General features: G+C 49.0%; 1 non-coding gene across 1 annotated transcript; it reads left to right on the plus strand.

Annotated features, from left to right (window-relative positions):
- Nucleotides 1-5,996: 5,996 nt before the first annotated feature.
- Nucleotides 5,997-6,069, plus strand: TRNAT-CGU (transfer RNA threonine (anticodon CGU)). The gene has a single exon. It is a non-coding gene; the product is annotated as a tRNA-Thr (tRNA).
- Nucleotides 6,070-12,599: the final 6,530 nt, after the last annotated feature.

Below are 12,599 nucleotides of genomic sequence, written 5' to 3' on the forward strand. Positions count from 1 at the left end.
TCACGTTGTATTGAGATATGATTGAGCTAGAACACTGTAAGCTTAAGATGGGCAACGTAAGGATCTGATATAGGAACGTGTTGCAAAACGATCACCACAGCAACCTGAGCCAACATCTGTCACCTCGCATTGTGACAATTTTTTCCTTGTGATGAAGACTTTTAAGATCCACTCTCTCAGCAATTTTCAAGTACATATTTCAGTAGTGCTAACTATGGTTGCCATGTTTCACACGATATCCCCAGAACTTGTTTATCTTATAACGAACAGGGCAAGTTGTAATGTCAAGAATTGGTAACTAAAGGGAGGGTCGGAGGAACAAGGAGTTGGCTAGGAACAAGTAAAGAGAACTGGGAAGACTTTAAGAAGAGCGACCCAGGGAGCAGTCAGCACCCCTAGGGCTGAGAAAGCACGGCCGGAAGAGAGGGCCGAGATAAAGCCTGGAAGGGTGAGCCCTCTGCCCCTCTGCACCCCTAGCTAAGATCCAGCCTTGCTGTGGGGGACACAGCCGTGGCTCACTAAAGACCAGAGAAATCACGTGGTGTTGTGATTGAACTTGCGATTCTGTTGCCAGAACTTGTGATCCCAGAGTCAGGGACGTTTCAAGGAGGGTGAGGAAAAAATGAGCCCGGAGAAGGCGCCCGGCTGGCACACTCAGTAAAGCACGTGAGTTTTGGTCTCAGGGTTGCAAGTTCAAGCCCCACATTGGCTGTAGATTTTAATGCAATCCTTTTTGCAAAGGCTGGAGGAAAGGAGAGCATTATTATCTAATGGCAGAAAGCTTAGCAGGACTGTTACTATGGTAAAGGTGAAAACATAGAAAATGCACCTAATGAATTTGGAGATTCAGCGAAAGACGTTTCCGGGCAATGTTCTGAAGGTGTCGCCTGGCTTTTCCTAGATGCCTACGGTAAAATGAGACACGAGAGGGACACACTACGAGAGACAGACACACTAAGGGAAGAATGGTTAATTATAAAGGAGCCAGGACTTGGTGAATATTCAGCAGTAAAACTGTTCCCCATTGCCAGCTTCTCCAGATGACAGACGATGTTACAATTAAGAAAAGTCTTCTGGGAAAACATGGTCTAAAGAGAAAGCCAAGGATGCAATTGTGAAGCCTCGGGTCAGATCCCAGAAAGATCTCTGCTGAGCCGCACGCAGGTGGACCTGCGTATCAGGGCCCTACACAAATTACATATATGTATTTTTAAGTCAAAACCCATGTCATACTTGTTTTAAGCCCTTGATTTGAGGGGTAATTTGTTCTGTAGCCATGATAACTGAAACAATAGCAAATGCAATCATAGGACAATTAAAGGAACAAGACAAAAAGGAAAAGACAAGAAATCCAGATAATGGAGCTCCCACCGCAGAGCAGACTTTGAGAGCTGGTATTTACCTGTATTTGACATTCCGTAGTGTATTCTATTCTGGGATCAGGGAACCAGCCCCGGGAGCCAAATCCCGCCCGAGGCCCGTTTGTACAGGGCCTGTGAGCTAAAACTGACATTTTAGAGTAGTTGAAAACGTCAAGGGAATATTTCATGACCTGTGAACATTGTATGAAATTCTAATTTCAGTGTTGTGAATGAAGTGCTGTAAGAACACAGCCCCGCTTCCTCGCTTATGTATTATTTATCTGAGATGAGTTTTGAGCCACAGTCTGGAGCTGAGTAGTGGCGACAGAGACCATATGCCCGCAAAGCCTACAATGTTTACCGTCTGGCCCTTTCCAGGAAGAGTTTGCCGACTCTCTCGCGAATCTGTTGTTCCGTGGTTTTTATTCTGAGTGCACTGGCAACTCTGGGCTCTTTGTTGTTCTTCTGGGGGAAGGTTAGGGCCTCCGTTTCTTTTCTGTTATCTGTTGTTCACGTCCTTTCAGAGGAGTGGCCCGACTCCAGGCTTCGAGGGCTAACAATTTCTCTCTACTCTAGATTAGCTGCCGCTTAGGGACACGCGTGACCTAGGGTGGGTGGGGGGTATGTCTGGGGTGCAGAGGTTTGCGAAAGGCAGAGACGTAGGCACGTTCCTTCCCCCGGTCTCGTGCTGGCGTCACCATCACCTTCTCCGCACTGGAGTGTGCTTTATCCCCTTTCTCCACTGCAGAGAGCGAAAAATCTAGCTCTACATTCCCCATACAGGTGGGCTGGGTGGACCAGATACGCTCTTCTGTTCTGTCTCTTCCCGGAACCAGAACAGGGTGTCTCATTTATGGAGCCCCCGACATTCTTGCCCGTGACCTTCTCTCCCAGGCCTCTTTGGGACCCAGTGACACTTATTTATGCCTAGCTAGACATGTGTGTGTACCTTCTTGGCTCCTGCTGCCCCCTTTCTCACCCTGTAAAAGAGGAGGCAAGAGCCTTTGTCTCACTAAATCTTACCCATGAGGGATTCCAAAGGCCAACAGAAGCCACACTGGGTATTAGTTGTAAGGAAAGGTGTTACGGATCCCAGTTGAGTCCTGTTGGCTGGAAAGGAGCTATTGCAAAACCAGGATCTTCTCTCTGCTTGTGTCCAATGGAACTAACCAGCTACCCATCAGCCCAACGGCACACAAAGGTGTGTGGATACTGTCTGCGGAGAGTCTGTTGAGGGCAAGTGACAAGAAGGACATAAAACCGAACACAGCCACTCAACGTACGGTCGGCAGACCACCACAGTCCATAAATTGTCTACCACCAGTCTTCTCTGTTCCAAGATAGGGAGCTCGTGCCAGAAAGAAATCAGTTGTATTGGTGAGCATCTTGTTTAATTCTGTTGATGGATTGTTTGTAGTGAAAGTTCCTCAGGGAAGGTAGGAGTGCATTTAATTACATTCTGGAACAAGCTTACCTCTCTGTGGACCAGAAACGGATGTTTCCTGACCAGCAACTTTGCACATTCCTGGTATTAGGGGAGTGTTCCAACACTCAAGTGTAGGGCAGGATCGTGCGTTTTAAAAAGATAATCCATGCTACCGGTATAATCAGAACGAGATTTCCAAAACATTATTTATGTAGCTCATGGGGTCCCCAAGAGAAACAGACTTGACCGCCTCTCGAGCAGGAGATATGACTGCAGCCTTAGGTGGTGTTTGGAATGAAACCAGAAGCCCCATGGCATGTTCTCCAGAACCAGCCTTATTTCACAGGAGAGCTGCCTTTCGCAGACCAGTCTCCCTGGGAGGCGTCTGCCAGAAAGGACTAGACTTCCTGCCTTCCTCCTCACCCGATGGCAGTGAGTGGCCAACATACTGCAATGGCTGTACTCCCAATATGGGCCAATTCAAGCTGTTTAGAAGTAAATATTATGTATCCACTGCTCAAGCGTCAACCTACCCTATTACCCAAGGTCCATCCAAGAATTTCACGACTCGACCAACCCTACCCTAACCCTATCATTGCAGTTACATTAGGGTGCTGCTCATCCTTCCTTTGCTCATCCAGACCCATTCTCTGGCCTGCGTTTCTTCCCTGGAAGGCTGTATCCCGTTGGGCTCTCCTGCCCCGCGACCTCCTATGTGGATTCAGCCCGTGGAAGCTACCGGCAGATGTGAGATGCCAAGAGAGAAGTAGAGGTCCCCGATTTCCTCTCTTGAACCTAACCCTAAATTTGGAGATCAATCCAATGCTCTCCGAAAACACCCGTTAAAACAAATTCTAGGGGTGCCTGGGTGGCTCAGTCGGTTAAGGATCTGACCCTTGGTTTCGGCCCAGGTCATGATCTCACGGTTCATGAGGTCAGGCCCCATGTCCGGCTCTGTGCTGACAGTGCAGAGCCTGGTTGGGATTCTCTCTCTCCCTCTCTCTCTCCCTCTGTCCCTCCCCTGTTCATGCTCTTTCTCTCTCTCTGTCTCTCAAAATAAGTAAATAAACTTAAAAAACGAAAACCAAATTCCAGTTAGGCAAAGATTTCCTACATCAGAAGGAGGTAAAAATTAATAACAACAGTAGGGAAAAGTGAATTGTCAAGGTTAGCATCACAGAATCAAAGGGCTGGGTCCTACATTTATGGAATTCTGAATCCTTTGGCTCCACAAATCACATTTACCGTAAGTAAGGCTCAACCAAACACAGAGAAATATTACTCAAGTATCTTTTAATTTGTATGATTGAACAAGCATTACAAGCTAATTATAGAGGGCTTTACACATAAATAAATTCAAAAGCCAACGGAGAGTCCCCACTGTGCTGACTTATTTCCTTCTAAGTCAAGGTGCAAGGCGTTTAGAATAAAACTGTGATCGTATCATGTAGTTTTGCACTCAGCCTTTTTCACTTACTGGTATTTTATGGCCTTTCCCCATATTGATATAGTTTTCTTCTAAAAATCTGTAAGAGCCACCTGATATCCTGTGTGGCTATATAGTACCTTAGTGCGGTGTTAGTGGAAGTGGACCAAAATTCAGAGTCCCACCTGGAGACTCGGGCCTGGGAGAGGGGTGGTTCAGGACCCCTTGGGAGTATTGGCAACAGATCTGGGGACTTGATGGAGGCGGGTGTCTATCTCCTACTTCCGTCCTTCCCGTCTCCCTCCCGACTGTGTTCTCTGCTTCCTTTCCCGTTTTCTTAAAGAGAGTTCTTTAATTCTTATGAGGGGGCCATGCCTCCATGATCAGAGCCTGGAGCCGTCTGTCTTCCTGCCCCTGAGGTCTTGAGTTCCAGGCAAGGCTTAGCTGACTTTTGGAGACTCGAGCTGGGAGAAGAGTGCTATCTGGGCTCGTCCCCTTCGAGAACTGTGGTTTCTTGCAGGCCTTCGCAGAGCTGCAAAAACGCTCTCAATATAACTGTATCTGCAGGTGAAACAGTCTGTCACACACACCGCGTGGTCGAGATTGGCACGCACGCCGCGCGGTCTCTACCTACTGAGGACTTGCCGAAAGACAAGGAGCCTGCACAGAATCCAGCCCAAGGGCTCATCGAATGAATGCATTTCAGCCTTTGTCTCTGCAGACAGGGAAGGGCAGAGAGCCCACTGAGATAACTTAAGATCATTAAAAAATAAAACACCCCCCCCCCCCAAAAAAAAAGTTCAAGTGATTTCTCTGGCCCTAACAGGCCTGTTTCACTGACGTTATACATTTCTTTAGGTGCTAGAAGCAGGAAGTGAACATTGTACACAAACCTGCAAATCACAGGCCGGCTGGGGACTTTCTGACCCTCCTCGGGCCTGCACCCCCTTCTCCGATACTCGGGCGTCGACGCCAAGCTTCGGAAGACAGGGCCCTTCCGCGCAGGCAAGTCGAGGATTTTGGAGAATGTGAACACACTGGCCGCTCCCGGAGCCGGGGGCGGACCTCTAATCCTAGCGGGGTCAGCACGGCGCGGAAGAGTAAGTGGTAACATTGAACCCCCTCCACTGACCTCGCTCTCACCTTCATGGACATGCCCACCCCTTGTTAGGTTTCCGGTCGCGTGCGTTCGTGAGGCCCCAGGGCACACAGGCAGTGCTGCGCCTGCGCACGGTGGTTGTCCCAGCTTGTGGGTCCCTCTGCCCGGCTGGCCGCCGGCCCTGCAGGCAAGGGACGCACGGCCTCTCCCCTGCCGCGTGGAGCGCGCATTCCGGAGTCCCGGGCGGAAGCGCCGCGCGGCCCCCCGCTTCCCAGCGCCGGAATCTTGCTTTTCCGGGTCGTTTTCATGACTCCTTTGGCCTGGCCAGCAGTCGAGGTGTGTTTGGGTTTGGTTCCTCCTGTTTCCGTGTAAGCCAGCGACCGAGCCGCGAGAGTACGGAGGGAAGCGGTCCCTGCCAGCTCCAGGCGCACCTGCTGCGGGCTTGGCTCGGGGGCCCGCGGCTTCCGGGCGCGTTTCCTCCCTGACCCCGGTCTCGTTACTTTGAGGCGCTGCTGGTCCGAGCCCGGTCCCCAGACAGCCCTTCTGATGTTGAAACTGTCACGGAGAAAGTAGGAAAGGGGATGAGGGTGGAACAAGGAATTCCCAGAACCTTAAAAAACGGGAACCCAGACATTTGAATATATAATCAACCTTAGGACAAGGAGTCAGAAGGGGACTCACCAAGGCTCCGTAGCTCAGGGGTTAGAGCACTGGTCTCGTAAACCAGGGGTCGTGAGTTCGAATCTCACTGGGGCCTCCAGTAGCTGGCTTTTTTTTTTTTTTCTTCATCTTTGGTAGATGATTTCAAAAGGAATGTTTCATTGACACCGGAATCAAGAACTAGAAATGAACCGACTGCATCTCTATTCTGTATTCTCAGAAAATTGCTGCGAACAAAAGGAGACGATTCTGAGATTGAAATTTCTCCTGATAAATGGAAATTGAGCCGCTGCGCCACCTGCATTACTGGTAACACCTGAAATTCAGGTGCAGAAAAAACCTGAAGAGCCACAAGTGTCACTACTGCCGATATAAGCCAGTGGGGAAGCTGATTTGTATGGAGCTTCAACCCCACCCTGGGGTCCTGCCTCGTTCAGCCACTGGAGGCCTAAAGGAATTGTGTTATAATCATGGATCTTATCGCACTTACCCAGTGGGCGCTAAACTCCCCCACAGACAGGAGTCACATCCGATTTACTCTTGTATCTCAGAGCCTGGCCAAGTGGGGACCCTAGTGTGTGCTCAGCAAAGGTTTGCTGAGTGAAGCCCAGCTAAAGACTGTACCCATAGTGCCGCGACTCTGCAAATACCTTAGGAGGCATAAAAACGATCTGAAGGTCAAGGAGCCAAGGGCAGCAAACCGAGAAGACCAAAGAGCAACTCAGCCCTGATAACGATTCTACCAAATCTGGGACTCCTCCTTCTGGCCTCATTTTGTTGTCTCATGATTGGAATTGGCTGCCCCCAACGTGAACACTGGATATCAGCTGAATGGCTTCCGTATGTTGCTAAAACCAATAATCCACACCAGAGATTCAGCTGATGGAATCTCCCTACACCACGCTTGTATTAAATAATTAATAATATAGTAATTATAAGTATATAAGCCACAGACATATTTCTCCAGAAAGTACTTTGAAGTTTTGAAAACAATCCAACACACCTCCCTTTGCAAGGTGTTTGGAAAGGGTACTGTAAACTCTGAAAGACACATTTGATTCATTTTCGTTAAAATCGGTCAGCTTTCTGCTGCTCCCAGCTAAGGACTCTGGCTGTTCCTCAGAGTCTCCAGGGTTCGTTGTGCTCTCGTGACTTTGTGGACGCTGCTCTCTCTGCTCGAAATACACCCCCAACCACCCCCAACCCTTGTTCTGGCAAAGTCCTCCCCATCTTTCAGGATTTGGCTCGTGAGTCGCTTTACCCTCAATCTAGGCGAGCGCTGCTTTTTCTAACACCATTTCTACACCTTTATTACAGCATATGTATAAGGTCCACTAAATAACTGATGGCTTTTTTTCTCTTTTTCTTACTAAAATGGCACTTTTTGGTAGTAGATAGGAAATTCCGTGTCCGTAGTTATCAGTCCTAAGGAAACTATTATAATTCAGCACTTTAGGGGAAAAAGCAACACTTTTTTGCTAAATATAACAAGCACTATTAATGATCTTTAACTTCTCTGTCGAAAATAATACGCCAGTGCGTTTCTTTCCCGATTCAGAAATAGCCTCTGTTCCAAAGTTGCTTGGTAAATGGGAAGCTACACTTTGCTGGCTGGGCCTCAGAGCGCTCTGGCGGTCTCCTGAGGGACCTGGGGGAGCAGAGGGAAGGGGCAGAAAGGAGAGCAGAGGGTGACAAGAAAAACTGCTCGTCAGAATAAGAAAAAGACCTAAAACACGGCTTCTCATTACGATTCTGAAACTCCAATCCATCTCACTTGGCACAGAACTAGAGAGAAATGAAGTGAGCCTCCAAAAAACATCTCTGGTGGAATGATAGCCCAGAAATCCAAATGAAAGACTGAACTTTTCTTTTTTCACATGAATTCCTTTTAGCCTCTGTGTGTATGAAGCAGACGATTTGAGGGCGTCTCGTTTTAGTCCCCAAGGTTACTGTTTCCCCTCGTTTTGGATTATATAAGCCAACGGCTTCCACTGTTTGGTGTGTGTGTGTGTGTGTGTGTGTGTGTGTAGCCAGGGTCAAGGCCCAAGAAATTGCAAGATAAAATTTGTAACCTCATGCACGGTCAATCAAGGTGTGAAGAAGTGTGAAAGATAATGAGGCCAAAAGAACAGACTTTGGAGACACGTCCACTGGCCAAATCTGGATGTCGCAATACCCACCCCTACTTCGTGGTGCTTGAGGCCAAATGTAAAATCCGTTACTCTGATGATTCCCTGACTTCTAGAATCCACCTCACAACACGCTCTTACTCGTGGGGCTGATGAAAGTGAAACTATAAAAACTAAATAGGCTGAGGGGCGTCTGGTGGCTCAGTCGGTTGAGAGACTTTGGCTCAGGTCACGATCTCACAGTTCGCGAGTTCGAGCCCCGCATCGGGCTCTGTGCTGACTGCTTGCTCAGAGCCTGGAGCCTGCTTCAGATTCTGTGTTTCCTCTGTCTGCCCCTCCCCCACTCATGCTCTGTCTCACTCTTTCTCAAAAGTAAATAAATGTAAATTTAAAAAAATTAAAAAAAACCTAAATCGACTGAAAGGAGGCTGACCTCTGTAGACGGAACACACATGTCACGTCTCCTTAAACCGTCCACTGAGCACAGCTAAGAATCCCAGGCGTTAGGTGTAAACCAAATGTAAGGAGACCCTGAAAGGTGTGGAGAAGAAAGAAGAGAACTTGGGACCCGAAGAATGGCATGATGGTGAATTCCCTGGGTTTTCATTATGGGGTGTCGTATTTTCGAGATTGGGTACAGTAGAGGCCTGCTGTGTGATATTTCATATACAGTACAGCATTATATACAAAGAGAGAGAGAGAGAGTTGACCTTGAACAATGTGGGAGATTAGGGCCCGGATCCCCATGCAGTCAAAGATCCAGAGATAACTTTTGATTCCCCCCAAACTTAACTACTAATAGCCTATTGTTGACCGGAACCCTTATCTATAAGAATTGACACCATTTTGTATACTGTATTCTTCTAACGAAGTAAGCTAAAGAAATGTTATTAAGAAAATCCCAGGGACTGACTGGCTCAGTGAGGAGGGCATTGACTCTGAAGCTCCCCGTGGGGCACAGAGATCACTTAAAACAAAAAAAAAAAAAAACAAAAAAAAAAAGGAAAAAAGAAAGAAATCACAAGGAAGGAAAGATACATTTACAACACCGTGCTATAGTTACTGAAAAATCTGCATATGAATGGACCCAACAGTTTAGACCGTGCTGTTCAGTTTAGACTGTGTGTGGGTACACAGCGGCCTCTGTCCCCGGTTCCTGGCACAGAGCTCCCAAGTCCCTTGTAGTTTCCCCAAGTGACAAGAGCACTAGGAGCGTCTTTTGTTCTAAACTCGGTCTTTGACCTCAGTTCCTGGTGCAGAGCTGCTAAACCCTTTGGAATGTCCTCGGTGACAGGGGCGTCTTTTGTTCCAAAGGGGCGACTCCGCGTGGGGTCCTGGGTGGGGGCTGGTCACCGGAAGACGGAGCCACCATCAGGAGCTTGGAATGTTCGGCTGCCCCCACCCCCATCCTCCAGGAAGGGAAGAGGGACTAGAGATTGAGTTACTGAGCCTCAGGCCTATGTGATGAGTCTCCCTAAAAATCCCAGAAGGACAGGGTTCAGAAAACTTCTGGGTTTATGGCTAAAAACATCTAGAAGCGCGAGCCTGAGTGGCTGCTCTGATGGCTGAGTGCGGAGGGAGGGACAGAGAGGGTGAGCCATTCTTCCGTGGATCTCAGAAAAAGGCGGGTGTTTCTTGGTGATGGGTATGTGTCTCCTCCTCTAAGGGACTGAGGCTTCTTTCCTGTAGGGAGGGGTGCCTGGGGGGACGTGTGCTGTAGGGAGGGGTGCCGGGTGGGGGGCTTGGAAGACACAGCCCAACCTCACAGCAGCCAGTCCGGGCGGCGTGAGTGAGGAGGGAGAGTTCAGGAGACCAAACGTACCTCCTTGCCCGCTGCAGCGTCAGCATCGTGAAAAGGCCCGAGCCGGGAAAGGAGAAAGCTTTATGCTGGGTGAGAATTTTAAGAGTTGATATCACGCTATACCGGAAAACGAGAGTGTTCCTTAGCATTGGTACAGAGAACTTATTCCGACGCTTGTCGGTGACATGGGGAGACCGGAGGGCCTCTCTTTCAGAACGGCGCAGTCCTGCTGTTTCTCGGCTAGGCCCCGCGTACTCCTGTTCTGTTCACCTGCCTGGGAGTAAACCAAAGAGGTTCTGTGCCCATTCCGAGGGGGGAGGCGAGAAAGTCAGTCTTTCTCTGAGTTTCCTCCTAGGCCCCCCGGACACCGGATCCCGAGCGTGTTCGGGACACTGGCTTCCAGCAAACCCGGCTGGTGCTGCGTCAGTACCCCTTACCCACGGTGATCTGTGAAATAACACTTCCTGTCCACCTGTCGCTCGCCCTGGATTGGCCCCTGCCCCGGATTCCTTAAGGACAAGGACTCTGGACCTCCCTCCGATATAAACTCTTAACTGCAGGCGACAAGACTCACTCTCCTTCCCTTCCCGAGTCTTCCAGACTCTGCGTCTGCGACACTCTTACCACTTACACTATTCAACTATTCACCGAACTGGTTTCGCTTCCTTCTGGCTTCTGTTTGATTTCGATCCTGCTCGAAGCCAAAGACCCTCTTGGCTGGTCCTCTGGGAGCCCCTGTGGGTCCTCCCACCCAACCTGCCTCCATCATTAAAAAATGGTGAGATTTTACTCAAGACCATTGTCATGGGGAGAGGGACTGAACCCAACTCCAAACACAGCGCAGATCGTTGGAGAGTTACCGCCCTGAGGATGGCTAAGAGGAGAGACTTCCGACACTGGGATTCTTGTGAAAGACAGGGCCACAGCTCAAGGGTAGAGGCCGAGGAATCTGATCCCATGTCACAGCTGGGAGAATTCTTATGCAGCGGACTTTGCAGGATTCTTGCTAAACTGGGCGAGACAGGGGTGCCTGGGTGGCTCAGTCCCTTAAGCCAAGGACTTTTTTTTTTAATTTTAACTTGTTTTATTTTTTATTTTTTTAAAATTTACATTCAAATTAGTTAGCATATAGTGCAACAATGATTTCAGGAGTAGATTCCTTAGTGCCCCTGAAGACTCTTGATCTCGGCTCAGGTCACGATCTCACGGTTTCCTGAGTTCGAGCCCCGCATCAGGTTCTGTGCTGACAGCATGGAGCCTGCTTAGGATTCTCTCTATCCTACCCTGCCCCTCCTCTGCTTACACTGTCTCTGTCTGGGTCAAAAATAAATAAACTTCAAATAAAAGGAAAAAATAAACGGGGTGGGGGGGCGGGGAAGCAAGCCCCCGGGGGCCAAGGCCTCCCTGGAGTCTTTGTCGGCCTGAGCAAGAATCCAGAAAAGCTGGATCTACTGGAATTTTCACTGAGAAGTGAGGAGAAAGGTCTGCAGAGCCGGCTGAAAGAGGCAGTTGAGAGAGAGTGAAGTTTCTTCCTGCTCGTTCCCTACGAGCTGAGCTCAGCTCAGCCAGTAAATCTGGCATGCGGGGTTGCCCTGGTGCTTAATGCATGGATGGTATTTTCCTGTAAAGTCAGTGTTTGTCTGAAGGAATTTTGTAAACCAGAGTTAGGGGTTGCAAAAATCAGAAGCTGCTCTAGTTAGTTTAAGATGGAATGGAATGGAATGGAATGGAATGGAATGGAATGTATGTATGTATGTATTTAGGGAGCACGTGAGCAGAGCAGGGGCAGAGAGAGTCCCAGGTAGGCTCTGAGGGGCTTAAACTCATGAGCCATGAGATCATGACCTGAGCCAAAATCAGGAGTCAGATTCTCAACCAACTGAGCCGCCAAGGTGTCCCTGAAATGGAATTTATTTTTAAAGTTGAGGAACACCTGGGCGGCTCAGCCGGTTGAGCGTCTGACTTCGCTCAGGTCATGATCTTACCGTTCATGGGTTCAAGCCCCTCATTGGGCTCTGTGCTGACAGCTCAGAGCCTGGAGCCTGCTTCGGATTCTGTGTTTCCCTCTCTCCCTCTCTCTGCCTGTCCCCTGCTCACGCTCTGTCTCTGTCTCCCTCTCAAAAGTAAATAAACATTAAAAATTTTTTTTTCACTGAACAACTTGTGGGCACCTGGGTGGTGCAGTCGCTTAAGGATCCAAGTCTTGATTTCAACTCAGGTCATGATCTCACGGTTCCAACGTTCGAGCTCCGCGTAGGGTTCTGTGCTAACAGCTCAGAGCCTGGAGCCATTTGGGGATTCTGTCTCTCCTTCTTTCTGCCCCTTCCCCACGTGTATGTGTGCGCGCCCGCGTGCTCTCTCTCTTCCTGAGAATAAATCAATAAACTTATTTTTTTTAACTGAGCATCTCATAGGAGATTTTAAGATGGGCCAAAGGGACTTGTGGGTTCCCCTTCAATGGGATGCTGGGGCCTCTGGGGATTTGCTGATCCTAGAGAGGGTTGGCCTGTGGGTGAACTCTTACAACTGTCGAGAAGGAAGCTAACCCGTAGAAAACTGACAGTGTGCGAATCCTGAGTGTGGAGAGTCCAAATTACGGCGGGTGCAACGCCAGGCCGGTCAGCTGCAGTGCTCGCCGGCTGTGGGGCTGGCATTGGGTTGTAAAGTCATTTCTGTATTTCTCACCCGACTACGTAT

Source organism: Acinonyx jubatus, chromosome B2 (genome assembly GCF_027475565.1).
Source record: "Acinonyx jubatus isolate Ajub_Pintada_27869175 chromosome B2, VMU_Ajub_asm_v1.0, whole genome shotgun sequence".
Classification (NCBI taxonomy): domain Eukaryota; kingdom Metazoa; phylum Chordata; class Mammalia; order Carnivora; family Felidae; genus Acinonyx; species Acinonyx jubatus.